This window comes from Canis aureus, chromosome 1, assembly GCF_053574225.1.
Source record: "Canis aureus isolate CA01 chromosome 1, VMU_Caureus_v.1.0, whole genome shotgun sequence".
Taxonomy (NCBI): domain Eukaryota; kingdom Metazoa; phylum Chordata; class Mammalia; order Carnivora; family Canidae; genus Canis; species Canis aureus.
The window spans coordinates 44982411-45009040 of NC_135611.1; the positions used below are offsets into that span (position 1 = coordinate 44982411).

At 37.7% G+C, this 26630-nt stretch overlaps 2 long non-coding RNA genes across 4 annotated transcripts in view; one reads left to right on the top strand and one right to left on the bottom strand.

Annotated features, from left to right (window-relative positions):
- Positions 1–23318, top strand: part of LOC144314087 (uncharacterized) — a 33346-nt gene extending 10028 nt beyond the window's left edge. Inside the window, exons 2-5 of one of the 2 annotated variants that reach the window (XR_013379743.1) lie at positions 6878–6971; positions 11036–11385; positions 15180–15301; positions 23157–23318. This is a non-coding gene — a long non-coding RNA (uncharacterized LOC144314087). Of the gene's footprint in view, positions 1–6877; positions 6972–11035; positions 11386–15179; positions 15384–23156 lie in introns of those variants that run through there. The other variant, XR_013379738.1, reaches the window with a different exon arrangement.
- Positions 240–26630, bottom strand: LOC144314090 (uncharacterized). 2 transcript variants are annotated; one of them, XR_013379758.1, is made up of 4 exons: positions 26355–26624; positions 23171–23259; positions 21558–21638; positions 240–2744 (listed from the first exon to the last, which is right to left on the bottom strand). It is a non-coding gene; the product is annotated as an uncharacterized LOC144314090 (long non-coding RNA). The 2 variants fall into 2 exon arrangements; XR_013379759.1 differs by lacking the exon at positions 240–2744 and adding an exon at positions 20594–20646 and having other exon boundaries at positions 26355–26630.

The window sequence follows — 26630 nt, forward strand, 5'->3', positions numbered from 1 at the left end:
CCCCTTTGTAATTTATATTCCAATATTCAACAAATATTAGTCAAAGAATCTGGATTAGGTGCAAGGTATTGTTTAAAATGGGACTACAGGGATCCCTGGGTGGCGCAGCGGTTTGGCGCCTGCCTTTGGCCCAGGGCGCGATCCTGGAGACCCGGGATCGAATCCCACATCGGGCTCCCAGTGCATGGAGCCTGCTTCTCCCTCTGCCTATGTCTCTGCCTCTCTCTCTCTCTCTCTATCATAAATAAATAAAAAAAAAATTTAAAAAAAAGTTAAAATGGGACTACATGTGGAGTGTTTTGCTCTAAGGGATGAGAAAGCTACTCAAATCTGGAATTCACTCGGAACTCCATTCTGTGCAGGACATGAAGAGAATATGAACTGGGAGGGGAGGAGTGGGAAAGAGAGTGGAAGGAGGTTTATATCTGTAAATCAGTCTAATTTCCTGAGTGTCTTGGATTGCCCTACAAAGAATTTATGCAGAAGTGTAGGGAAGCCCACCTTCTGGTAATCCACTATAATCCATCAATCATAAACTTGAAAGACACTGAAAAAGTGGTCCTGTTTCTTTGCATCTCACACTCTCTCTAACCCCACCAGCCTCTGGGTCTAATTTGTGAATCCATACCATGTTCCCTATATAAGAATATGACTTTTGAATCTACCTCCTCCACTGATTTGGAGGCATTGTTTCATAAAGTTTAAGCGCTGGAGCAAGCCTCTCAGTGAGACTATTGCTTTTTTGCAGATAAATGGAGTATCATTCAAGTCTGACTCATCTCCTAGCATAAAACCTGGAAGATAAGCAGAAGTATGATTTATCCTTATATTTAAAATTAGGGCAGGAACAAATATATCTTACTTTTATCCATTAAAAAAATAACTTCTTATTAGAACGATTAACAGTCAAGTTATATTTCAGTACTTTCACAGTTATTTAATAATAATATTGCTCATACCCTATTACAAGTAATTCTAACTTGTTTAATGCCTTCCATTTATGATATGGATCAAATGTTACTTGAATGAGATCACTGAACATCTGGGACTTGAAAATGTTACATTTATACAAGGATTTTGAGAAACTAGGATTGGCAGATATTATGGCAGGAATTGGCAGGGATCTATGAGACATCATTTACCTAACTCAAACTTTTCTTGTTTTCTCATCTTATATATTTTTATTTAAGAGTTATTTATTTATTTATTTGAGAGAGAGTAACAGAGAGAGAGAGAGAGAACATGCAAGCAGGGGGAGAGGCAGAGGGAGAGACAGAATCTCAAGCAGACTCCCCTCAGAGACCAACATGGGGCTCAATCTCACAACCCTGAAATCATGACCTGAGTCAAAATCAAGAGTCAGATATCCAACTGACTGAGCCACCCCAGGAGCCTCCATCTTATACATTTTTAAAAGGCAACTGCCCAAAACGTAGAAATGAACATGTTTGGTTGAATTGTCTCTAGAATCTTGCATAACTAAACCATCGATGTCATTATTAACATTTTTGTATTGCATTTTTCTCGCTGGCAAACTGAGTTGGCAACATAGCCAGTTGCCTCTGATTTACTGATTATCTTTCAAGCTGATGACCTCGTAGCAATGGATCTGAAGTCTTCCCCACCACCCCCACTCTTCTTGGTATTTCTCTGAGATGCCAGATCTCCAAGTCTGCCACTGTCTGAGTATCTAAGAGATGGCAGTGATAAAGCACATGATCTCATGTAAACTATGTTATTTTGACTTTTAAGTTTTCCTTAAATATAAATCCTGGCTAAGGCTGCCAAGAGGTTTGGCAAAGGTCAACCTGGTTTTATTCTCCCTTGGTGGGTGAAACCAGAATTTTTTGGCCTTACAAATTCTTTGTGGTCTCCACAAACAGCTCCTCCTTTCTAAATTAAGTTCATCTTCAGTGTTTACTCAAATGTGTTTGGCCCACTAATACTTCTTTTAATGAGAATGCAGTTCCCTGCCAGAGGTCCCATTTGGATCATTTACTTTTTCTTTGTTGATCATATCAAGCAAATCATTACAAATAATAATACTGTAATAACATAGTTCTTTCCAGGAAATGTCTTCTTGCTGATGACATCTAAGACTCGATATTATTAAAATCTGACTTGTTTTTTTCATCCTGACTGCACTGCAATTTAACACCTCTTCAAGAGAGACAATGTGTAGAGATTTTTCTGGCTGGTGATCAGCATTTCAGGTTGGTGGTCAGATGAAAGCTCTGACAGAACTCTTTCCAAGGATTTGTTGTACATGCTCAAATTCTTTGTTCTATGTTGACTCAAGCTGTTTTATAAAATACCTCTGTAAAGACAGGACACTGAGGCAGTTCAAAACTAAACAGAAAAATAATCATTTCATTTGTTTTTCATTTTCCGAACATGTATAATCCAAATAACTTCATTATCCCTTAATGACTAATTAATGCAAACTCTACCAAATTTATGCAAAAACCTTATAAAAAGTTCTGTTTTGAAATAAAAGCATTTGCCTCCATCTTGTATTTCATCTGCTCGCATCCCATCTGTTCTAATGCTCTACGAAAGAGATTTTCCTGAATTAAAGAAGGAAATGATGCTGGTTTTGATAGAACTATACAAAATCTTCCCAAAGTAATATTTGTTTCCAGCAGAACTTTGTACAGCACACTTAGTAAATCATTTCTCCAAAAAGGTGGCAAGAAGCACTTCTTTGGCAGTTGATGGATAACAACAACAAAAAATTGAAGTGTCTAGGAGAAAAAAAAAAAAACATTTAATCTTATTGTTAGGATGTATTTGGCTACCATTATAGAATACCTAATCAAAAATTTAAAAATAACACATAAGAATTTCTATTTCTCTTAAATCAGAAGCCTGTCAACAGGCTGATAGCACAGCTCAACAATGCCAGAACTATGGTCAATATGAACACTCCATCCATCCATCCACTCACTCTTTTCCTCAACATGCCTTTATACATTCCACTGGCCTCCTCTATGCCAGCACATGTACATGCTCATCCTGGGGCCAGTACCATGCAAGGCTTTATGGCTGATACAAACAAAATGCCAGGTAAGGTCCTTGTAGTTAGGATGCTAACTCCCTCTTTATCGAGAAAAGGCCTATACAAACGAAACCGAAGTATAACAGTCTGACATGACAGGCAGTCAGTAGATTGTCACAGACTATATCCATCTGGGTATGAACTCCTATGGGCAAAGTGAAAGCTGAAAAAGAATTTTCTGGACAGTTATTTAGTGGCTCATAAAACTGACTCAAATGTTGGAGTACTAAGACTGGAAACTGGAGAAAATCAAAGGAATCCACAACCAGGGTCACCTAAGAGGAACTCCTTAACTGTGAAACCACTACTGGACTCCAGGTATAAGATACAGTCCCTGCCAGACGAATTCTTAATTGTCTTTTCATTGTACATCTGGCCCCCTGTTCATACCTACTGTGAGTTCATGACCTGTGAAGCCCTGTTCTAAGCCAAGTTAACTCTATCTCATTTAATCCTCAGGATGACACCCTAAAGAAAGTTAACTGTCCCACTTTACAGGTGAAAATACTGAGGCTTACAGGGCCTACGGTTAAAGAGCTGGTAAGTGAGAGACTGGCACTCAAACCCAAGCAACTGGCTCTACCACATTATCTGCCTCTCAAAGTCTAGGTAGGAGTCTCTGAGTTCCTAAGCCAGTGGCCTATAATCACAACCACCAAGCAAAGCATATATACGACCTTTTTAACTTCCAAAACTCACAGATAGCCAATTCTCTAACATGGGAAGATAGATCAAACACTGACAAGGAAAAATTTACAAGTAACACTTCAAAGACTACAAAGAGAGAGAGGAAAAAGTAGATTAACTATACCCTCAAAACTTGGAAAGAAACATCCTAATTATGCTCAAGGTATAATTTCCTATACTCAGCTATATCCTGAATGTTTGTTTCAGCCTAGTAAAAACTCAATATTTTGTTATAGTTTATGGAAAGATAAATTAAGGTCAAGTGTTAAGTTTCCCCTTTTGCTGTCTTTAAATTATGCCAAGACAACTCTGATAAAAGATAGCTTATCTAATGTCAGTCTTCAGATCACTGGAGATAAAAATGTCCTTACTTCTTCCTATTTCTCAATATCTACATGATTTTCAGGAAATCATATACTTAAGCATGAACTCAGCGAGGGTTTTATTAAACACAAAAGAAGGAAAACCAAACCAGACTAAAACAAAAGAACTTGGGTATGGGATAGAAGTAAAAATACAATCATTTTATGGATGCAAAGTTAAGCTAGCCAAACTGAGACCTTATTTCTTTCTAAGGGATACAGATAAACAGTTGTGCCTAGACCCATCTTTGTATCTCCCCTTAGCATTCTGCTCCAAATATATGGTCTTACCTCGCTTTATACTCCAATACTAGAACAGAGAAAACCCTATGGTTAATGTTCACAATGATCCACTCTAAGGAAAAGTGAATAGAATTTATTGTTTTGCTCTCAAATATAGAGAAAAAGAAATCGTGCTATTGCCAAATTACCTCTTGGATTTGGGTAACCCATATCCAATAACCAATACAATATATACAATGATGTATTTTGATTACAGAGATGGAAACAAAAGTGGGGTAAAGGGAAATTTTAAACTCCTTAGAAAAAAGAGCCCTATTCTATTCACTGTGGACTTCAAATCATAAAAGCAAAATTTCGAAGGAAATTCTAGTGTCTTCTTTGACAAAAGTATATAACTAGGTACCTAAAGTATATAAATATCCAGTATTTTTGCTTCGGAAGAAAATCCTGGCTTGATAAAATTCAGAATGTGAATTTTAAAGGACACATACCACTGGAGCTGGCTCAGCTAAGTTAGGAACAAGAGAGTAAAACTAAGGACACATCTCAGAGACAAATTCTGCTCTCATATTTCCTTTTTCATATTTTGCACACAATCTATCCTCAATTTCCTGAAATGTCATCACTCTCCATTTAATAAACAAATGATAAAGAAAGCTCAAGTCATGAAATCAGTGGCACAACAATCTTCATTTGATTTGTTTTTAAACCCCACAGTTAGCTCCAAAGGCCATTTTGATTTAAAGCCTAAAGTCAATGACTTTTCGAGAAGTTTCCTGTTTTCTTTCTTCATACAACCATATGAATGATAAGAACTTGAAGCTAGTTCTAAACATAAACCTTTCTGTGTTTATACATTTCTACTGGTTTAGTTTTCACCATGGGACTCTGACTCTCAAAATATAATTTCTTTTATAATTCCACAAATATAAATTTTCCTGAATTTGCTTCTTGACAGCTTTCCAATAGCCAAAATGGCCAAATGACTTTATTGTTTTTCTAATAACATGGGCAGTTAGGGCAAAGGAATCTCATTCATCTCTGACTAATACTTGTTTTTCATTTGTAAGGATAAATATGCTGAAAGGAAGTTTTTGGTGACTGGAAGAGACACAATGTTATTTCTATTTAAACTAACTTTCATTAAGAAAACTTCATACTGAGTTAAACCAGTCTATTATCCTGTCCCTGACAGGGATGTATTCCGGAAAGCCATGATCACTTTCCATGAAGTTAAAACCAAAAGGCCAAAAATGTACTCAGAAAAACTCTAGTTTTTCTTAATAATTATAATCATCCATAAACTCAATCTCTTTGTAGTTTAACAGGGAGAACTTTCTTTTTTTTTTTTATTGGAGTTCAATTTGCCAACATATAGCATAACACCCAGTGCTCATCCCATCAAGTGCCCCCCTCAGTGCCCATCACCCAGTCACCGCCCCCCCCACCCACCTCCCTTTCTACCACCTCTTGTTCGTTTCCCAGTTAGGAGTCCCTCATGTTCTGTCTCCCTTTCTGATATTTCTCACTCATTTTTTCTCCTTTCCCCTTTATTCCCTTTCACTATTTTTTATATTCCCCAAATGAATGAGACCATATAATGTTTGTCCAACAGGGATAACTTTCTGAGGAATTATGTTCCACATGCACTTACTTTTCGCCTAGTAAGATCATTCTTGTTTGTCCCAAAATGAGGTAGTTGAACATTCAAGGCTGCCTCTAAATCTTTCTAATATTTGAAAACTTATTTCAAATATTTTCTTTGTAAGGAACACCTTTCCCTTCTGTTAGAAAGAGCGATGGATTAAATGATCTTTATTTTCTCTCCTTACTTTCTCTATTTTTATGTACTTCTATAAATCCATAAATACAGTTGAACCTTGAACAACATGGGCGATCAGGAGCACCAAACCCCTGTCCAGTTGAAAATTCACATATAACTTTTAAGGCCCCAAAACTTAACTACTAATAACCTACTAATGACTAGAAGTGTTGTCAAAGACATAAACAGCTGATTAACATATATTTTGTATCTTAGATGTATTATATACTGTATTCTTACTATAAAATAAGCTACAGAAAAGAAAATGTTATTAAAGAAAATCATAAGAAAAAATACATTCACAGTATGTAAGATATCTACATATAAGTGGACTTGCATACTTCAATTCCATGTTGTTCAAGGTTAACTGTTCTTCATTTTAAAGATATTTACTAGGAATATTAAGTCTGTAGACATGCTATCAGGTCTTATTGATCCTTGATTTTTTTTTTAAGATTTTATTTATTTATTCATGACAGACACAGAGAGAGAGAGAGAGAGAGAGGCAGAGACACAGGCAGAGGGAGAAGCAGGCCCCATGCAGGGAGCCTGTTGTGGGATTCGATCCCGGGACTCCAAGATCACACCCTGGGCCAAAGGCAGGCACTAAACCTCTGAGCCACCCAGGGATTCCCGATCCTTGATTTCTTAATCAGCAAAATGAGAAGACTGGAGAGAGATAATCTCTCAACTAACTTTTTACAGTTAAGCTGAACTTTGGACGAAAGGTCACAGTCTGAACTCCACTTCAGTTCTGCTCTACACCTCAACGAAAACACAATCAACATCAAGGTCACTTGTAAGTGGACATAAATCCAAAATATTTTATTCAGTTGAATTATCTGTTTTTATTTACTATTCCTTAATTAGGTTCCGTAAAAGTTGCCAAACGGATAAAGTTAGTTTTCCTTCTGTGTCTGGCCCTGAAATCTGCATGTTGAGCTTCCCTACCTTTCCTCTGCAATATCCTTTTGGTGTTCTCACGCTGGTGAAGGTAAAATCTACAGAAAGCTTTTGTATGGTCTGAACTTACAAAATGGCCTCTTTCACTTAGAAAAAAAATCCTGAAATAACATCAATAATAATTACTTTACCAAATATATTAAACACAGAGTCTCCTCCAAGAAAAGTGTTTGTTTTTAAGAGGTGTAATTAAATTCAGACTCAAATTATGCAAAATGAATATTTCAAGCGGTAATATTAAGATCTCTTCTAATGATATAATAGAGATCTTATACCATGTAAAACAATGTTTATACAGTTAACAGTCTCTTTGGTAGTGCTTTAAGTGTTTAATGACCTTCTTGGGCACCCTGATTTATTATTAGATATAAGTTTTGCTCCTTTTAACAGCCATTTTGTTTCTATAGCCATCACTTATAGGGTAACTCACTTTATGACAATGCAGAGCAATCATCTAATACTGTAACATATTTAAATTAAATGATCCCATAAATTATACCAAAATAAATTCCAGGTGGATCAAAGAGTTAAAGGTAAATGAAGAGAAGGAACAGAGAACGCCTTAAAAAAAAAAAAACTTTACAGTAAAGAAAGCGTTTTATAATACAACTCAAAATATAGAAACCATGAAATAAAGAATTGCTGAACTCAGCTACATAAAAGCAATATTAAATGGGAAAATACTTGCAATTCTTAACACCGACAAAGGGCTCATTTCCCTCACATATAGAGATCCCCTAGAACCAATAAGTAAAAGAACAAAAAAGTAGAAAAAAAATGGGTAAAGATATTACCAGACAGATCACAGTAGGAAATACAAATAGCTTTTTAACATATGACAGGATATTCTACTACACTTGAAATAAAGGAAACGCTATTTCAAATTTTACTGAGATACTTTTTTCCAAAGATCTGATTTGTAAAGATGAAAAATTTAATGACATGACATGTTTGTGCATTCTCATACATTACTGATTGGAATGTAGTTGATGCCTCTAGAGAGGGAATTTAGTAATAACAACTTACATAAAATATGCATATCTTTAACCTAGCCAATTACACACACACACACACACACACACTCTACATACATACTCATGTCTCTATAAAATGATATATTTTTAAGTCTATTCATTAACTACAGTAAAATTCAAAGTAGCAAAATAACAAGAGTAGCTTAAAAGTCATCAAGAGTTACCTGATTTAAAAAATTATGACACTCCATACATTGGAATAGAATGCTAAAGAGCTTTCTAAAGAAAGGATGAGGAAGCTCCTTATGTTCTGCTATGCAACAAAAATCAAGATATATTTTCAAATTAAAAAAGAAACAAAGTGCAGAATATCATTTGGGTAAAAATAGGGGTAAGGAAAACATACATGTAATCACTTAAATATGCAGAGATCATCTCTAGAAGGACATTCATGAAATTAGTAATGACTGCCTCTAAAGAGGGTAACTGGGAGGGGGTGGGAGCACCTGGGTTGGCTGAGCATCCAACTCTTGGTTTCAGGTCAGGTCATGGTTACAAGGTTGAGCTCTATGTTGGTTGGGCTCTGCTTGAGATTCTCTCTTTCCCTCTCCTTCTGCTCCTCCCTAAGCCTGCTCCATGCATGCAAGCTCTCCCTCCCTCTCTCTAAAATTAATAAATAAATATTCTTTAAAAATAAGATAAAAATAGAGGGAAACTAAGTTGGGGAACAACACAAGTAAAATGAAACTTTTCAAAAATTGTGGATCAGTTGAGCACTTGTTGCTCACATAGTACAGGCAGGCACTGTGACACGGGATCTGCAATTATGAAGATATAGCCTACTAGAATGAGAAAGCTAGCAGATATGATACATTAGAGATCCACCATGTGTTATATTGATTGGCCCTAATCATAAACGCAACTAACACACAGAGGAGCTGGAAACAGAACAGAAACACTTCTGAGCTGGTTTGGAGTCTCAGTATTCCAGGTAGAGGTAAGAGTACACAGGTGTGTAGGCCCAGCCCACCTGCACCAGGAATTTGATTAGTAGGAGTCAACTGTTTTCCTTTCTTTCCCTCTTTCTTTCTCTCTCCATCTCCACACTTATATACCTAAAGCAGTGGATATGGCAAACTGTTGTATGTACATGATGTTACAAATTGATTATAAAGCAAATATAAGGAAATGCCTATATTTGATAACACCAAAATTAGTTCCCTGGCATATAAGCACAATAGGAGCTTTCTATTTCTCTATCTTTATCTCTCTCTACTAAGCTATTATAAACAAGAAAATCAATTAAAAATACATGTATTTTATACATGGAATGCAAAGTGATAGAATTAAAATTTCAACAAATTACAGTAGCAGATTTCTGGGTTTTAATTGCTTCTTTCATCAGAACGTTTCTTCCATTTTCCCACATCAGTTCTGATTTGAAAACTCTTAATAATTGTCCAAGTCTGCGACAGAGACACACACACAGCTTGCTTCCTACCCTGGAAGTCTTCCCTGTGTCTTTGGCTGGAAAGCACGAAGGAATCAAAGCATTTCCTTAAATAATGGAAGCCAACATAAATCCACTTATTCTAAGAAACAATAGAAATGAAATTTCCACTGGGACCAAATTCAACACAGCTGATTAGCATTTCTTTCATGCTAAATATCTGGCTTAGACATCAGGTTAGGGGTTAGTAGAGGTGAGTCCATTAGCCATTATATTAAACATGAACATTCACCAAAAAGTCATTAACTTGTGTTTTACTTCTTCAAATGTCCTTTCTCATTCTTAATGATCATATTAAGTATCCTATCTTGGGCCATAATTTTGTTTGGTTTTCACATTTTTCTAGCTTGGACAGTAAGAGGCTTATTCTGGAACAATTAACAAACCAGACCAACCCACCAGCTGCCAACTGGCAATATTTTGTTATATTTTATGTTGTGTTCTTAATCCATCTTCAGAAGCATTTATATCCTGTTAATGAAAAGACCCATGTAGTTGTTTCTATTCCGTATGTAACATAAGTAGACAGGAGTGGGAACCCAAGAAAATACCAAAAGATGTATGTTCTTTGGAGAAGATCACCAACCTTGTTTATGTATCTAGTAGGCAAATCTTTTATAATCTTTTCAATAAATCTGGTACTTAAAACAGAATCTGTCTGCTGTTATGATAAAACTACACCTAATCACTGGTTCTTGTGGGTTCCAGAGTTATATCACATTTATTGTACATGTTCTTTTCATCCTGAGTATTCTCTTTTCTTCCACTGGCCATTTAGCCCAATGCACTCACCTCAAACACTAGCAGTTACCTGGGCTTCGCTTTACATTCCTTACTCTCTTTCATGATTTTAATTCACCCGTTACCTTCTACTCCAGATTCTCTTCTTTTTGTAAACCAGGCCTCAAATTTCTAGCTTCAAACCTTGGCTTCAATATCTTCTACTGACTTGCTTTATCTTTTACCAATCTCCAAATGCTTCTCCAGGTTTTTAGACCTCTGCTTTTTTTTTTTTTTTTTTATCATTCTAACAATACGAATTCTTCATTTTTGGCGTCCATCACTGCCCGCGGTGCCCTAGTATAGCTCTCATCCTTGGGCAATCACAGAATCAGGAAACATCCATCTTGGAAACTTGCTTCAACAGCCATACTCTACCATCCACTTTACATTGGACTGTGTTCACTGAGGTCCAGTATGTATGTCATATTCACTGCTGTGTCCCCAGCATCCATTACAATGTCACTTATTCCCAATCACACATTAGATTCCCAATCAAGAAACGTCCACTGAATGAATTTCTAAGATGGTAATGAAAGCTATTTCTGCCCATTTTCCCACATAGTTAAACCAATATTTTGATTTGTTAACAACATATATATCACTTTCTCTGATACTTATTTTCCTGGTTTGCAGGCATAGCTACGTTGGGTAGTACAGAATACTCACACAGCAAATTCCATGGATCATCTATATCCTAAGACACAGACCTCATGAAATGGCCCTTTAAGTGAGAAAACTGATAGAAACCACGAAGCTACTCTCTAAGACTGATGAAATTCTAAGATCACCAAATTTATAGAAAGTAAGATAAATTGGGAAGGCTCAGAAGACTGGCTTAAAGATAATGAAGAAGTTAAAAAATAAGAAATATAATTGTTCTGGGATGCTGTGAGAATACCTATAACTTTCTCATATTTTCCCTAAGCCAGCTTTCATAAGATTCTAAATCTTGCCACAACACTCCCTAAGACAAAGACATACAGGTAAGTACAATGCTATGGAAAAAGTTTAGAATATATGATTCCTGGAGGAAAGACTATCCTATCAACACAGCATGGATAATAATTCTGTTTCTGTAAAATTGTAGAGAGAAAGAAATATCTGGAAGATTTTTAAACTGATATATAATATATATACAGTACAATGCATAAATCTTGTACAGCTTGAATTTTTATTTTGTATATAACCATGTGGCTACCAACCACATAAAAATATGTGGTTCTAGGACTCCAAAAGGTTCCCTCACACCCCTTCTCTAAAGAATGGTTCCTAAAACATTCAGTGTGTACCCTACTGGAGAGATTTTAGGTGATTCTTCTTCTTTTTTATTTCTTAGTGTTTATTTTAATTCTTTTGGTATATCTAAAGGTCAGAAAGTGTATATATACATACAGAATTCAAAACAACTTCCTAGAATGGTTTTAGTATTGGCGAATCACTGACATTCTTATTTTGAAAGTTTGAATTGTCAAATATGTCTAAAGTTCATTCTTGCAAGCTAATCTATAGCAGCATTTGTTTCGTTTATAAAACCTTAAGTATTCAGACAAGAGCTGGAAAAGCCACAATAAAAAAGTGTGGCCTATTCTGTTGCTAGAGTTTTCTACATTAGTTTTACCTATATGGTCAGAAAAATAAGGATGTCATTTTCCTTGTTGACCTATTAAGCATAGAGGTACTAATGAGCCAATCTCAAGGAAAAGGACTTGAGGTACCAAACTCCTGATTTTAGCATTTATGTACAATTAATTCTCTTATTGTTCTTATTTTTCTTTGTATATTTCTTACTTTCCTTTTTTATCCCCTCCTTAAAACTTACCAAAGCTTTCTTTTCTTTCTAACAGTTTAATCTTTTCAACTGTCCAAGACAGTATGTCCATGTTATCTGAACCTTATGGGAAGAAGGGCATACTCCTGGGCATTGTATGGTGCTACAGATCGAGTGTTCGTGTCCTCCAAAATTTGTGTGTTAACTTCTAATGCCCAACATAACAGCACTTGGAGGTGGAGACCTTGGGAGATAATTAGGTCGTAAGGGCAGAACCTTTATGATTGAAATTAGTGCCCCCATAACAGAGACCCCAAAAAGTTACCTTGCCCTTTCTTCCATATGGAAAGACAGTCCTTACCAGACATTAAATCTGCCCAAAACTTGACCTTGGATTTCCCAGCCTCCAGAACTATAATACATTTTTGTTTTTTGTAAGTCACCCAATCTATGTAATTTATTACAGCAGCCTAAACAGACTAAGACACGTGGCCAACTGAAATCAAAGTGGAATGAGCCCAATCAAGAAAGAAAAACATAGGGGCACCTAAGTGGCTCAGTAGGTTGAACATCTGCCTTCGTCTCAGATCATGATTCCAGGTCCTGAGATCAAGCCCCAAATGGGGCCCCCTGCTTAGCAGGGAGTCTGCTTCTCCCTCTGCCTCTGTCCTTCCCTATGCTCATGCTCTCTCTCACTCTTTCTCTCAAATAAAAAATAAAATATTTTTTAAAAGGGAGAGACAGAAAAAAATCAAAATAAAAGATTTATTACTGACAAAGGTATTTTAAAGAAGGTGGCTTAGATCTGTAGGTACAACCAACCTTGTATTACCTATGACTGTGAGTTCAGCATCCAAAAGCCCAACTCACTGCAGAGACAGCATCCTTTTCAAGAAATACTCCACTGGACAACAGATAAAAGCCTACTCACTGCTCTAGGAAAGATAGGGAATCGAGCCACTGCACACTCAGTACTACTAATCTCATCAAGCAGATAAGTCACCAAGCTGAGGTAGATGAGAGAAGGGCAGAAACTCCACTAAGGAAATTGAGTAGAGGTCTTCTTTTATGAAAACATGCAGATTCTGAAATATAGTCTCCCCCAACACACTGGATACTTGGCTGACTGATACTTGGATCCTTAAGGGTTCCATAAATCCAGATTCAAATAATTCCAAAGGAAAGGAGTTCAGTCTTCCATTTCTTCTGTATCTTTCACTACAGCATTTCTTAAAGTGAGTTTATAAATAAATAAACAGACAAACAAATAAGTTCAGTGAGATAAAAGGAACTTTTAAAGGACAGTATGAAATCTTATACTCCGAGTATATTCAGTCACACACAGGGTTCAAACTAAGAAAATGTGCATTGTTGAAAAGACAAAACACAGAAACTGGCTTACTAGTAACTGATCTCTTTTGTGCCTGAACTTCCAAACTCCCCTTAATCTCACTGTCACAACCTGAGATGATGGGTCACTGGAGTTTCAATGTCAAGTGTAGTTGGCACTGGATGAAATGTTGAAACTAAAATTCCCACCAAGCCTGTTTTTGTAACCTGTGAAACATATTCACACAATTAAGGACCCATTTCCTGAAAGGATATTCTCAACTTTCCAGACTCTGCTAACTTAAAATCGGACCCAGCCTTCAACTGGAGAGTGTGAGGATTCCAAAAAGGAAACAAATGTTTTGAAGTACAGATTTCAAGTGGAGTGGGAAGGGGAAAAGTTTATAAGATAATAATTTTTCAAAGATTTCTCAAAAAGACTTCATGCACATTTATTTACTTACTTTGTAAGTTAGCTTCTTACTAAATTTAGCATACATGTAGGAAAGTGCGTAAATTGTAAGTGAATTATTTTAGAATAGATACATCTGTGTAGCCAGCCAAACTGAACATTGCCAATACTGATAAAACTTCCCATTGCCTCCTCCTCTGCGATCTCATCACCAAAAAGACCACTATTCTGACTCCTAACACCATGAACTAATTTTGCCTAACTCTGGGCTTTATGTAAGTACAATTATACCATATGTACTTTTTTGTGCTTGGATGCTTTTACTCTGGTTACATTTGGGAGTTTCATCCATGTGGTTACACATAGTAATAGTGGAGGTTTCTTCATTCTTATTGCTGTTCAGTATTCCACTGCATGATATGCCACAATTTATTTATTCATTTTACTGCTATTGGAAATTTGCATACTTTCCAGTTTGGAACTATTACAAAAAGTGTGACTGTGTGAATTCTAATAATATGTCTCTTGATGAGTACTGGTACACATTTCTGTTGAGTATATTCCAAGGAGTCAGTCATAGGTCACTAAGCCTGTGGTAACTTGTTACAGCAGTAATAGGAAACTCATATATCTCCCTCTTCGTATGTTTATTGATCATAGGGATATCCCTTTTCATGAAGTGCCTGTCTGGTACTTTTTTTTTTTAAGATTTTATTTATTCATAAGAGATACAGAGAGAGAGGCAGAGACACAGGCAGAGGGAGAAGCAGGCTCCACACAGGAAGCCCAACACGGGACTCGATCCCGGGTCCCCAGGATCACACCCTGGGCCGAAGGCAGGCACCAATCCACTGAGCCACCCAGGGATCCCCCTGTCTGGTATTTTTAATATCATATTGTCTCCAGGGCTGGAGGTGGATTTCCTTATATCCTCTGCATTCAAGTCCTTTGAAGATAATATTTATCATGCATTGTCCCACTCCATGGCTTATTTTACTCAGTGCCTTTTTTTTTTTAAAGATTTTATTTATTTGAGACAAAGAGAGAGCGTGAATGCACACGAGCAGGAGGAGGGGCAAAAGGAGAACCAGGCTCCCTCCTGCTGAGCAGGGAGCCTGATAAGGGCTCCATCCCAGAACTCTGGGGTCAGGACCTGAGCAGAAGGAAGCTACTTAACTGACTGAGGCATCCAGGCACTCCAGTGCTATTTTTTGAAAAAACAAATCTCCCAATTTTAATCATGTCCAATGTATCTTTTTTCTTTACAGTTGGTGCTTTTTGTGAGCTTTTGAGAACATCTTGCTTACAAGGTCATGAAGACATTCTCCAGGATATCTCCTAAAAGCTTTATTATTTTGACGCATCTGGAATTATTTGGATATTATGTAAAGTAGGTGTCAAGATCTACTTTTTTCCACTTAGATAACCAAGTGATCCAGCATCGTTTATTAAAAATGCCTTTTTTTCCTCTACTATACTGTAATGACATCTTCATCATATATCAGATAACTGTAATATGTGTAGATCTACTTCTGGACTTGTTTTCTAGTCTATTTATCAATTTACCCATTTTTGTACCTGTTTAGAAAAGAGTTAGCAAAGCAGGCCTGAGAATGCTATCCTCTGATAGGCTTGCACATAAGAGTGGCCCGTGGCTAGAATGCAGAACTTAGATCCATGGAGGGTTCCTACCATTCCCAGAACTGATAGGAATGTCTCACTGTGCCTAAACTGTACAAGCAACGTAGATTATGCTGAACACTTGTTTTCCTTTTAGAGTTTGGAACCTGCATGTGTACTTGACAGAATATGTGCACATGACAAACCCCCAATAAAAACTCTGGGCATGGAGTTTCTAATGAGCTTCTCGGATGGACATTTCACATGTGTTGTCATAACTTGCTGGGGTAATTAAATGTGTTTCCACCAGGAGAGTATTGGAAGTTTGCACTTGGTTTCCTCCAGAGTTCACCTCACGTGTCTTTTCCCTTCCCTGATTTTGCTTTGTATCATTTCACTGTAATAAATCATGTCCATGAATATGACTATACCTGAGTCCTGGGAGGCCTTCTAAATCATCAAACCTGAGGATGGTCTTGAGGACCCTTGATACAGCATGAATACCATATTGTCTTAATTATTCCAACTTTATAGTCATGCTATTTGATAATAGAAGTTTGTCAAATTTGCTATTCCTGCCCTTTTTACCCTTTAAATGTTCATATAAGTCTTAAGATCAACTCAATGTTCACAAAACTCAATCCGCAGTTGAATTTTTATTGGGATTTTATTTGCTCTATGAATCTTTTTGAGAAAATTTATATTTCTACAATATTTAGTCCTCTAATCCATTTACATGGTATAGCTGGGTCTTCTTTCATTTCTTTCAACTTTCTTTTTTTTTTTTTTTTTTTTTTTTTTTTTTTTTTTTTCATTTTTTTTTTTATTGGTGTTCAATTTACTAACATACAGAATAACACCCAGTGCCCGTCACCCATTCACTCCCACCCCCCGCCCTCCTCCCCTTCCACCACCCCTAGTTCGTTTCCCAGAGTTAGCAGTCTTTATGTTCTGTCTCCCTTTCTGATATTTCCCACACATTTCTTCTCCCTTCCCTTATTTTCCCTTTCACTATTATTTATATTCCCCAAATGAATGAGAACATATAATGTTTGTCCTTCTCCGACTGACTTACTTCACTCAGCATAATACCCTCCAGTTCCATCCACGTTGAAGCAAATGGTGGGTATTTGTCATTTCTAATAGCTGAGTAATATTCCATTGTATACATAAACCACATCTTCTTTATCCATTCATCTTTCGTTGGACACCGAGGCTCCTTCCACAGTTTGGCTATCGTGGCCATTGCTGCTAGAAACATCGGGGTGCAGGTGTCCTGGCGTTTCATTGCATTTGTATCTTTGGGGTAAATCCCCAACAGTGCAATTGCTGGATCGTAGGGCAGGTCTATTTTTAACTGTTTGAGGAACCTCCACACAGTTTTCCACAGTGGCTGCACCAGTTCACATTCCCACCAACAGTGTAAGAGGGTTCCCTTTTCTCCACATCCTCTCCAACATTTGTTGTTTCCTGCCTTGTTAATTTTTCCCATTCTCACTGGTGTGAGGTGGTATCTCATTGTGGTTTTGATTTGTATTTCCCTGATGGCAAGTGATGCAGAGCATTTTCTCATGTGCATGTTGGCCATGTCTATGTCTTCTTCTGTGAGATTTCTGTTCATGTCTTTTGCCCATTTCATGATTGGATTGTTTGTTTCTTTGGTGTTGAGTTTAATAAGTTCTTTATAGATCTTGGAAACTAGCCCTTTATCTGATATGTCATTTGCAAATATCTTCTCCCATTCTGTAGGTTTTCTTTCAACTTTCTAAATAATATTTTGTAGCTTTTTTTTTTCTTTTGGGGAGAAGGTCTTGTACATCACTCATTAGATTTGTTACCAGGCATTTGGTGGTTTTGATGCTAATGTAAGTCATATTTTTCATATTTATTTTCTTGTTGTTTTCTACTGTTTTATAGAAACATGATTTTTGTATATTGGCCTTTTATCTAGCAACTTAACAAATTCGTTTATTAACTCCAATAGTTTAACCACAGAGCCTTTTGATCAGCTATGTAAATAAGCACATCATCCATAAATAACAAGGGCTTTGTTTCCTCCTTTTAAATAATCATGAATTATGAATGAATGAACCTGAATTATGTCCTTCCAAAATTCATATGCTGAAGTCCTAATCTCAACCTCAGAATGTGACCATATTTGGAGATAGAGCCTTTAAAAAGGTAATTAAGTTAAAGTGAGGTCATTAGGGTGGTCCCTAATCCAATAGGATTACTTATGGGACAAGATTAGAACACAAGCATACACAGAAAGAAAATCATGTGAAGACATGGGAAGGAGACAACCATATCTATAAGCCAAGGCGAGAAATCAATCCTGCTGACACCTTGATCTTGGACTTCTAATCTCTAGAAATTTAAAGAAATAAATTATCTGTTCTTTAGGCTACCCAGTCTACAGTACTATCCAAACAAATGCAAATAATGCTCTGTAACTCAGTCATTTCGCTATATACAAGCATGCACTATATGCCAGATACTAAACTAATTTGTTTTCATACACCATTTCTTTTATTCTTCACAATGTCCACAATGATGGTTAGCATTGCCTCAATTTTACAAAGGATAAAACAGTCCCTAAGAGATTAAGAAATGTACCTAAAGCAGGGTGCCTGACTGGCTCAGTCAGTTCAGCATGCAACTCTTGATCTCAGGGTTATAAGTTGAAATTCCATGTTGGGTAGAGAGATTATCTAAAAAAGAAAATATTAAAAAGAATGAATGAAAGAATGTAAGAAGAAAAGTACCTAAGTCACATAGAACTAGACATCAGGAACCCTGATGCTTTATTCTTCTGCTTTCCTAGAGTTGCAAAACATAAGCATTATGCCTTCAGCAATTTGTCCTTACGTTGATTGGAAAAAAAACTTTTTTTCTCAGTAAGGGAACACATAAATATACCGTGAGACCTATCTCTGGTCTGGACCTATTACCCAGAACTATCTTAACATATAATCAATACCCCCAGAGTATCAAACAAGATGCAAATTTTCAAAGGATTTCACAAATAAACAGGCATATAACTCTTGAACCACTCACTGCATCGAGGACATAAAGGTATAGGAAGAGAACAGACTGAAAGATTTTAGATGTTAGTGTTCTGTGTCCCTTCTGCCACATCGAGGCTCTGGAGATGCCTGATCTTCTCTTCAAGCCTACTTAGTGGGGCCCAGCAGAATCCCTCAGTTTGAGGTGACAGTGAATGGTCTGTTCTCTGGTTCTAAGCTGAGAAATCTCAAGTGAAAGAAAAGGGATGGCTAGCTACCAATAGATGAGCCAGAAGAGTTATAGCAGTGTCAGTATATTAGCAGTCGCAAAATTTATGGGGGCAGAGATGAGGTAACATTGCCTAAGATGTCGGCCTCATAAGAAGAGGTTATTTTAGTTCCTAACCAGAAGAGCAATCTATAGGGGCAAAAAGACCTCAGTAAAGAAAAGTAGAAGTTATCATTCAAATTCTAGATGTTCAGGGCATAAGGAACCAGCTAGACTGAATATGTATTCACCGTGAGAAAGCAGAAGAGGTAGAGGTATCACTCACTCACTCAAAAAGTCAAAAGTCAGCCTTAAATACCTGCAGGCTGAGAAACTGTTAGGCCACCTCACCACAGTAATAGAAAAGACTTTTCTGCTCCCCTATCCTTGTTCCTTGGCAGCAAAATAAGGGGAAAAGCTAAAAGAGTAAGAAGGCAAAAGAGGAAAGCCAACCACTGGCTTCCCCCCACCATCAACACACTCTAGGCTCTAGCAGAGGATGGGAAGCAGGTGCCTCACCTTTAAATCAGTTAGGACATTTTGACTAAATCAAGATCCTTTGTAATACCTAAGAGCAACTGGAAAAGGCATTTGAGGCAGAGAAAGAACTAATCTCATTCGATAAAATTAACAGATTTTTTTTAAGGATTTATTTATTTATTCATGAGAGACAGAGAGAGAGAGAGAGAGGCAGAGACACAGGCAGAGGGAGAAGCAGGTTCCATGCAGGGAGCCCGACGTGGGACTTGATCCCGGGTCTCCAGGATCAGGCCCTGGGCTGAAGGCGGCGCTAAACTGCTGAGCCACCCAGGCTGCCCAACTTAACAGATTTAAAAGGTAATTAGAAAGGACAATGAGAGGCACCTGGGTGGTTCAGTTGGTTAAGTGACCAACTCCTGGTTTTGACTCAGGTCATGATCTCAGGGTTCTGGAATCAAGCCTGCTTGAGGATTCATTCTCTCTCTCTCCCTCTCCTTCTACCTTCCCCCACCGCCACTTGTGTGAACATCTATGTGTGTGCACCCGCACTCTCTCTCTCAAATAAATAAAATCTTTAAAAAAAAAAAAAAGGACAACACTATGCATTCATTACAATGGCTATCATGAAAAAGACAATACCAAGTGTTGGTGAGGAGGTGGAGAATCAAGAGCCCTCAAATTGCTGGTGGGAATATAAAATGGTATAGCCATTTAGGAAACAGCTTGGCAGTTTCTTAAAAGATAAATATTAAACAACCCGGCAATTCCACAAGTAGGTACCTACCCAGAAAACGTCAAAACACATGCTCACACAAAGACTGTTACGTGAATGTTCGTAACAGCATTATACATAATGGCCCAAAACTAGAAGCAATCTTAAAATTGATCAACTGATGAATGGTAATTAAAATTGTAATATATCGGGATCCCTGGGTGGCGCAGCGGTTTGGCGCCTGCCTTTGGCCCAGGGCGCGATCTTGGAGACCCAGTATCGAATCCCACGTCGGACTCCCGGTGCATGGAGCCTGCTTCTCCCTCTACCTGTGTCTCTGCCTCTCTCTCTCTCTCTGTATGACTATCATAAATAAATAAAAAAATATATATATAAAATTGTAATATATCTATACAATGAAATACAATCCAGCAATAAAAACGAATGAACTACTACTACATGCTACTGCACTGATGAACACTATATCAAAACACTGTAAGTAAAGAAAGTGAGATGCAAAAGATTGCATATTATTATGATTCTATCTATACGAAACATCCAGAAAGTAGAAATCTATAGATTTGCAGAATAGCAGTTACCTGGAGTCAAGAGTATGAGGGAGAACTGATTGCATTCAGGCACAGGGAAATCTGAAATGAGGGAAATATTCTAAAACTAGATCATAGTGATAGTTCCACTACTCTATAAATTAAAAATCACTAAATTACAAATCAGTGGAAGTGTGCATTCACTTACAATGGGTGATTTTTATTGTATGTAAAAACTATACCTAAATAAAAGTATAATAAAAAAACCACCATGGGATCAGGTGGGGATATACAGATAAAACAAGTATAACAATATGCTGATAATTATTGAAGCTGAACAATGGATTTCATTATGCCATTTCTTCTACTTTTATGTATGTTTGAAATTTTTCACAGTAAAAAGTTTTAATAAGGTAATGAGAGATTAAATTAAAATCATTTTATAAAGCCACTCTACTAAGTATTTGATATAACTCAATTATTATATCTACATTTAATTTTCAAGTCATTACGTTAAATGTGGCAGTATTCAACAGAAAATTGGCCCAGAGGATGCAAATGACTGATGTATTAGCTAGATACGTATTTATATGTTACATCCAACAACTTAAATAGACCCAATACAACTCAAAAATCATGGTGTCAAGAGGTCATATAGCTAAAAGAGGTCACCAGATGACCTCTGCTTCTGAAAGGGTTTCACACAATAAAGCTATCTTTTCCTTCTCAATTATTTAGAGATGGACACCAGAAAGTTATTCAAAATCCTTTTGGTATTTTAGGTCAACACAATCTGGCTGTTTTAATTAATATCTTCCTTCAATATGTTGATGGCCAAGTCAAACAATGAATATTAGGAAGCCAGAAGTAAGTTATGCATCCATTATATGTCTAGCTTTTAATAAAAAGAGGCCGGTGAAAGAAAATTACTGAGAAATTAAACACATTATTAGAGAGTTTTTAGGACACTTTAAGATACTGTAATACCCAACTAATTCATGGGACAGATGTACCTAAACCAGTAGCTGGTAACTGGAGAAAGGGACTTATCTGGAGGGTGTGCCATGGAATAGGTAGCAGTAAGATAGCACCATCTGTTGGAAAGAAGAAATGTCAATCACCAATAAAGCATTTCTGATTCAGGGGGAAAAAAATGTTTAAGTCTTACCAAAGTGCTTGTTAAAGAATCTTGTTAGAATTAGAAGCTTCAAGTTCAATGGAATAGTACCAAATTGTGTTTATACATCATATCTCCACAGACTTTTTTTGTATAGGTTGGGCTGTTACACACACACACACACACACGAGAAATTTATTTTATTTCATAGATATAATTACATATTATATACAAGATACAAAAATCTACATTAATGTTTGCATCCCTGTAGATGTCTTTGAAATGTCACCACCTTTTTATTTTCTTCCACTACTTTAAACTCTGAAACAACTATACATAGCCACACAGAATCTGTTCTTATGACTTCCTGGAAGTTTCTGATCTTCATAATTATTATACTCCTACAGACCACTGCCAGGTTTGAAAGAACTGTCAATAAATTTTGTATAGCATATTAAAATGCCCTGTCCAAAACAAATAAACAGACATTCCTATTATAATACCGATTATTGGGAAGAAAGAATGTTATATTTATTTCGTATTCTGAATAAAACTCCTGGCCTATTACAATGCATAAACATCTAAGCACCAGAATATCTGGTACTCCTACTTGAGTTCAATAAAGTATTCTTCCTCAATCTCTCAAGTTTCCTAAAAACTCAATGCTTCTAAAATCATTCTCTGTGCTAACACAGATAAAACACAGGTAGTTCCAACCACTAGCACAGAAAGTTCTCCAGTCCTTTCCTGGAGGATACCACCTATCATTCACTCAAAAGAAGGTATTTTGGGGACACCTGGGTAGCTCAGCAGTTGAGCATCTGCCTTTGGCTCATGGCGTGATCCCTGGGTCCTGGGATCAATTCCCACATCGGGCTCCCTGCATGGAACCTGTTTCTCCCTCTGCCTGTGTCTCTACCTCTGTGTGTGTGTGTGTGTGTGTGTGTGTGTGTGTGTATCTCTCATGAATAAATAAATAAAATCTTTATTAAAAAAAACAAAAGGTATTTTTAAAAATATGTCTAGCACAGACTATTTCTAAAACCAGTCATTCCCATCCTTCAATTTTTTGAGCACTAAATTTATAATTAGTTTTTTTAATCTTGTGGGACAAAGTTCATATGCTACAAGAAAGTTCAGGCATCTTTCATATTAAAAAAATACACCATATGAAATTTCCTGAGATGCTATCTATAGTTTCTGGACCCAGCTTGCAAACCATTGCCTAATTGCATGCAGTTGTGAATTTTCATATGCATCATCATTTCCTCTGCTCAATTATCCACTTAGTTCAGCTTAGGAAGGACTCATTTGAAAGAGTTATTGGAAGACGTGTCAGGGGTGTAACTTCCCATGATCTAAAAATGGAAACTTCGGGTAGGATCTCTTAAAGCAAATAGAAAAGAAGTAAAAATGGATCCAACCCTTGCCAACTTCAGTCTGAGACTTCAACCATCTGAAACATATGACATCCTTTTCTCTCTTTGCTTGGCAGATATTGCTACTTACCAAGAACTGGGCCTTGACCTGGCCTGAAAATCCAGTTCAACCAGTGCTCAAGAACATTTGTCTTCAAAGGGGACAAATAAGGCAGTTCTCTGTGGAGTGGGAAGAAAATAGAGATTGCTTATTTCTAGTTTTAATGTCTATTTTTGTAAAAGTTTTCTAGTATATGCAATAAATTATGATAATAATTGATAATCAAATAAATATATATAAGTGGGGATGAAAGCAAATACACTATATCTTTTACCAGTAGAAGAAATCAAAGAAGTTTAGAGTCTGCTATTATACAAAAAATTGGAATTGCTATAGGAGATAAAATCTGATCGCTATCAGTATTCGAGAATTTTTCTTATATACTGCATCTTCCACTCAAAACAAATGAACAAAAAATACTTGATTTACTATGATACTTCCCAGTCAAAAAGAAGAGCTTCCTTACTCTTATATTCATGACCAATATAATAATGACTATAATTGTTTTTTGCTCAACCTTGAACCATACTTCTCATTTAGTACCAATTACTATGAATAGACACTTTGGAATACCTCATTCTTTAAATAATTGTATTCATCAACACTACTAGGAAAAAGGATTTGATTTACAGGATTTTATTTACCAGAGTCTCAGGTATTTATACATGAATTTTGATAGGCAGTAGTGCAATTCACAAAATGCTTCCAGTTCTCTGCTTTCTCAAGGTAGGACTATACATCCTAGTAAGGGTGGAGCCATATGACTAATCCAGCCAGTGGATTTTGAGCAATGTCACTTCTTTTCTGGAACACCTGATTGTTAGTGTAAGATCTACCAGGGTTCTCCCTTTTCTTCTCTAGCCTGGTGACCAGGTTCCCAGTCAGCCTGAATATCTGATTGATCATTATGAGTAAAGCCCCTCTGCCAACTTGTTAGGTCCCAAAGCATGACTAAGAAATACATCTTTGTTGTTTTAAGACACTGAGATTTAGGGGTTGGTTGTTACCAGAGCATGATCTGGTCTGCTCCAAATGACATTCTGAGGAATAATTGAAATTCCACTCAAAACCCCACAAGTCATAACTCAAAGTTTTGGCTAATAAGTTTTTGTATATCACAAGAAATCCAGCCTTAAAATGAAACCTACAGGAAGCTCTCTATTAATAAATTCCCCCATGAGACAAATTGGTTCTACTGGAATAAGTAGAAGGAATTTCAGCCTTTGAATTTTCAGAGTCTTTGCTATTAGGTGCCATGTTGGTCCACTCAGAGGGCAAAAAGCAGAAAATTGTTCTCTTCCACCTTGACTTAGAATTTTCCATCTTGAGACCTCACCTTTTAAGTTGATAGCTGGTGAGACTGGCAGAACCAGTTATTCTTCCAATTTTTCCTTAATTTCACTTTAAGTCAAAGGAGAATTAATCTGGTATAATCAATTCCTCCCCCCAGACCCCATCTATATTTCATAAGGCAATAGTGTCCAAATATGTTCTCATACTGTTTTATTTTCCTCCCAAGTGACTATGATATTTTCACCCCAGTAGAACACAAAAGATCTACTCTGAGCTATTCCCAAAAGCCTCTCTCAGACATAGGAGGCAAGTGGTTCACTGCATCAGAACTGAACTTAAAACCTCTGTGTTCAAGTCACACCTCTGTCACCAACCAGTCATATGACTGGGCAAGTAGTTAACCTGTGTCAGCATCTGTTTCCTCCCCTGCAAATTGAGAGTAGTAGTGGCCTTGCCTCTCTGAGGCTTTCAGTTCTAAAGAGACATGACATCTAAAAACGATTCAACATCGGAGTTCCATTATTGGGAGGACAATCTGTTTATGGATATTTACAAATCAACATTGATTTACTGCCTTCTCATAACATTTTTAGATAACATTTGTTAGATTTTATTTAATTACTCATGAGAGACAGAGAGAGAAACAGAGACATAGGCAGAGGGAGAAGCAGGTTCCCTATGAGGAGCCAGATGTGGAACTCCATCCCAGGACCCCGGGGATCATGCCCCAAGCCACAGCAGGCACACAACCACTAAGCCGCACAAGTATCTCATAGATAAATTACTTTTGATACTGCTCTACAGTTTCTAGTTTTTATTTCCCCTTTCTAATTTTTCTCATCTCCATTTACAGAACCAGAGACTCAAGTTTATGTCACAAAATAGAAAAAGCCAAGCCAAAGCCAAGCTGTAAGCCTCTTCTGCTCAACCCTAAACACTTCCCTCTTCTTCTGGATGCCTTCCTTTTCCTAATTCAATTTCAAGTGCCTGTGGTCACCTGAAATTTGTTGTTTCTCCTACTATTGTCCATTATCTTTACACCTTAGGATATGGCTTTCTGTATTAACCAACTTGCCAGTCAACTGTGTGTGGGCACAAATTAAGGGCCTATACTGCCCACCATGGTGGCTTTCTGTCCCCACCTACATCACTAAACAGAAAAGAAATTCTATAGTACAGGTTTTTGAGCAGATAAAAAGGGAGAACGCCATTTTGGGAAAAGCAAACCTTTTTTAAGGTTTTATTTATTTATTCATGAAAGATACACAAAAAGAGAGACACAGGCAGAGGGAGAAACAGGCCCCCTACCAGGAGCCTGATGCAAGACTCGAACCCAGGACCTGGGGATCAGGCCCGGGGCGGAAAGCAGATACTCAACCACTGAGCCACCCAGGCACCCCAGGAAAAGCAGACTTTAATCACATTCTGCAAACCACTGCCTTCGCAGCTCATAAACTGAAGACTACAGACCCTGTCCATGAAGTAGGGCTGAGATAAAATTCTGCAGCAATTACTAGTGAAAACGAGAATAACCCCAATAACTCTCAACAAAAGGAAAAAAAGTGTTTTTTTTTTTCTACAACAGCTGGAAAATATAGGTTTGACGTCTGCCTACCCAAGATAACTTTTGAAATTTATGTTGGTAGCCTTGAGCTTCAACCCTGTTGAAGGCAACGAAGGGAACGTGCTACAGGGGGGCAGGGGGGCATGTGCGTCGGAGCAGAGCTGAAGAAGCCACCAGGACACGAGGGCTTGTTTGCGCGGATGACACACTCGGGCAAGCACCGCAAGGCGGGGCGTCTACACCTGCCGGGAGCTACCGCAGGGCCTCAGGCTACAGGCCCCGGGATGGCCTCATGGACGCCCACTGCCGGCTCCTCCGACTGCAGCCTGCGGCGGCCCCGTGGTCTGCACGCACTACCTGGAGGAGCACGAGGCGATCCTGATACGCTTCGGCCGCGCGGAGAAGGCAGACGGCGAGCAGGCGGGTGCCCGGGCCTGAGCAGCAGGAACAGCTGCAGCAGCCACAGCGCGGTGACGGTGCCGGCTTCCCGGAGGAGGAGGCAGTCATCCCGGGCCGGGGCCCGCGCCCACGACGCCTTCTGCACCCCCCGCCCCCCGCCCCCCCGGCCGCTTCAGGGAATGGCCCAGAGGATGCCCCACCAGGACCACCGCAGGCCCCGCAAGCAAGGACGAG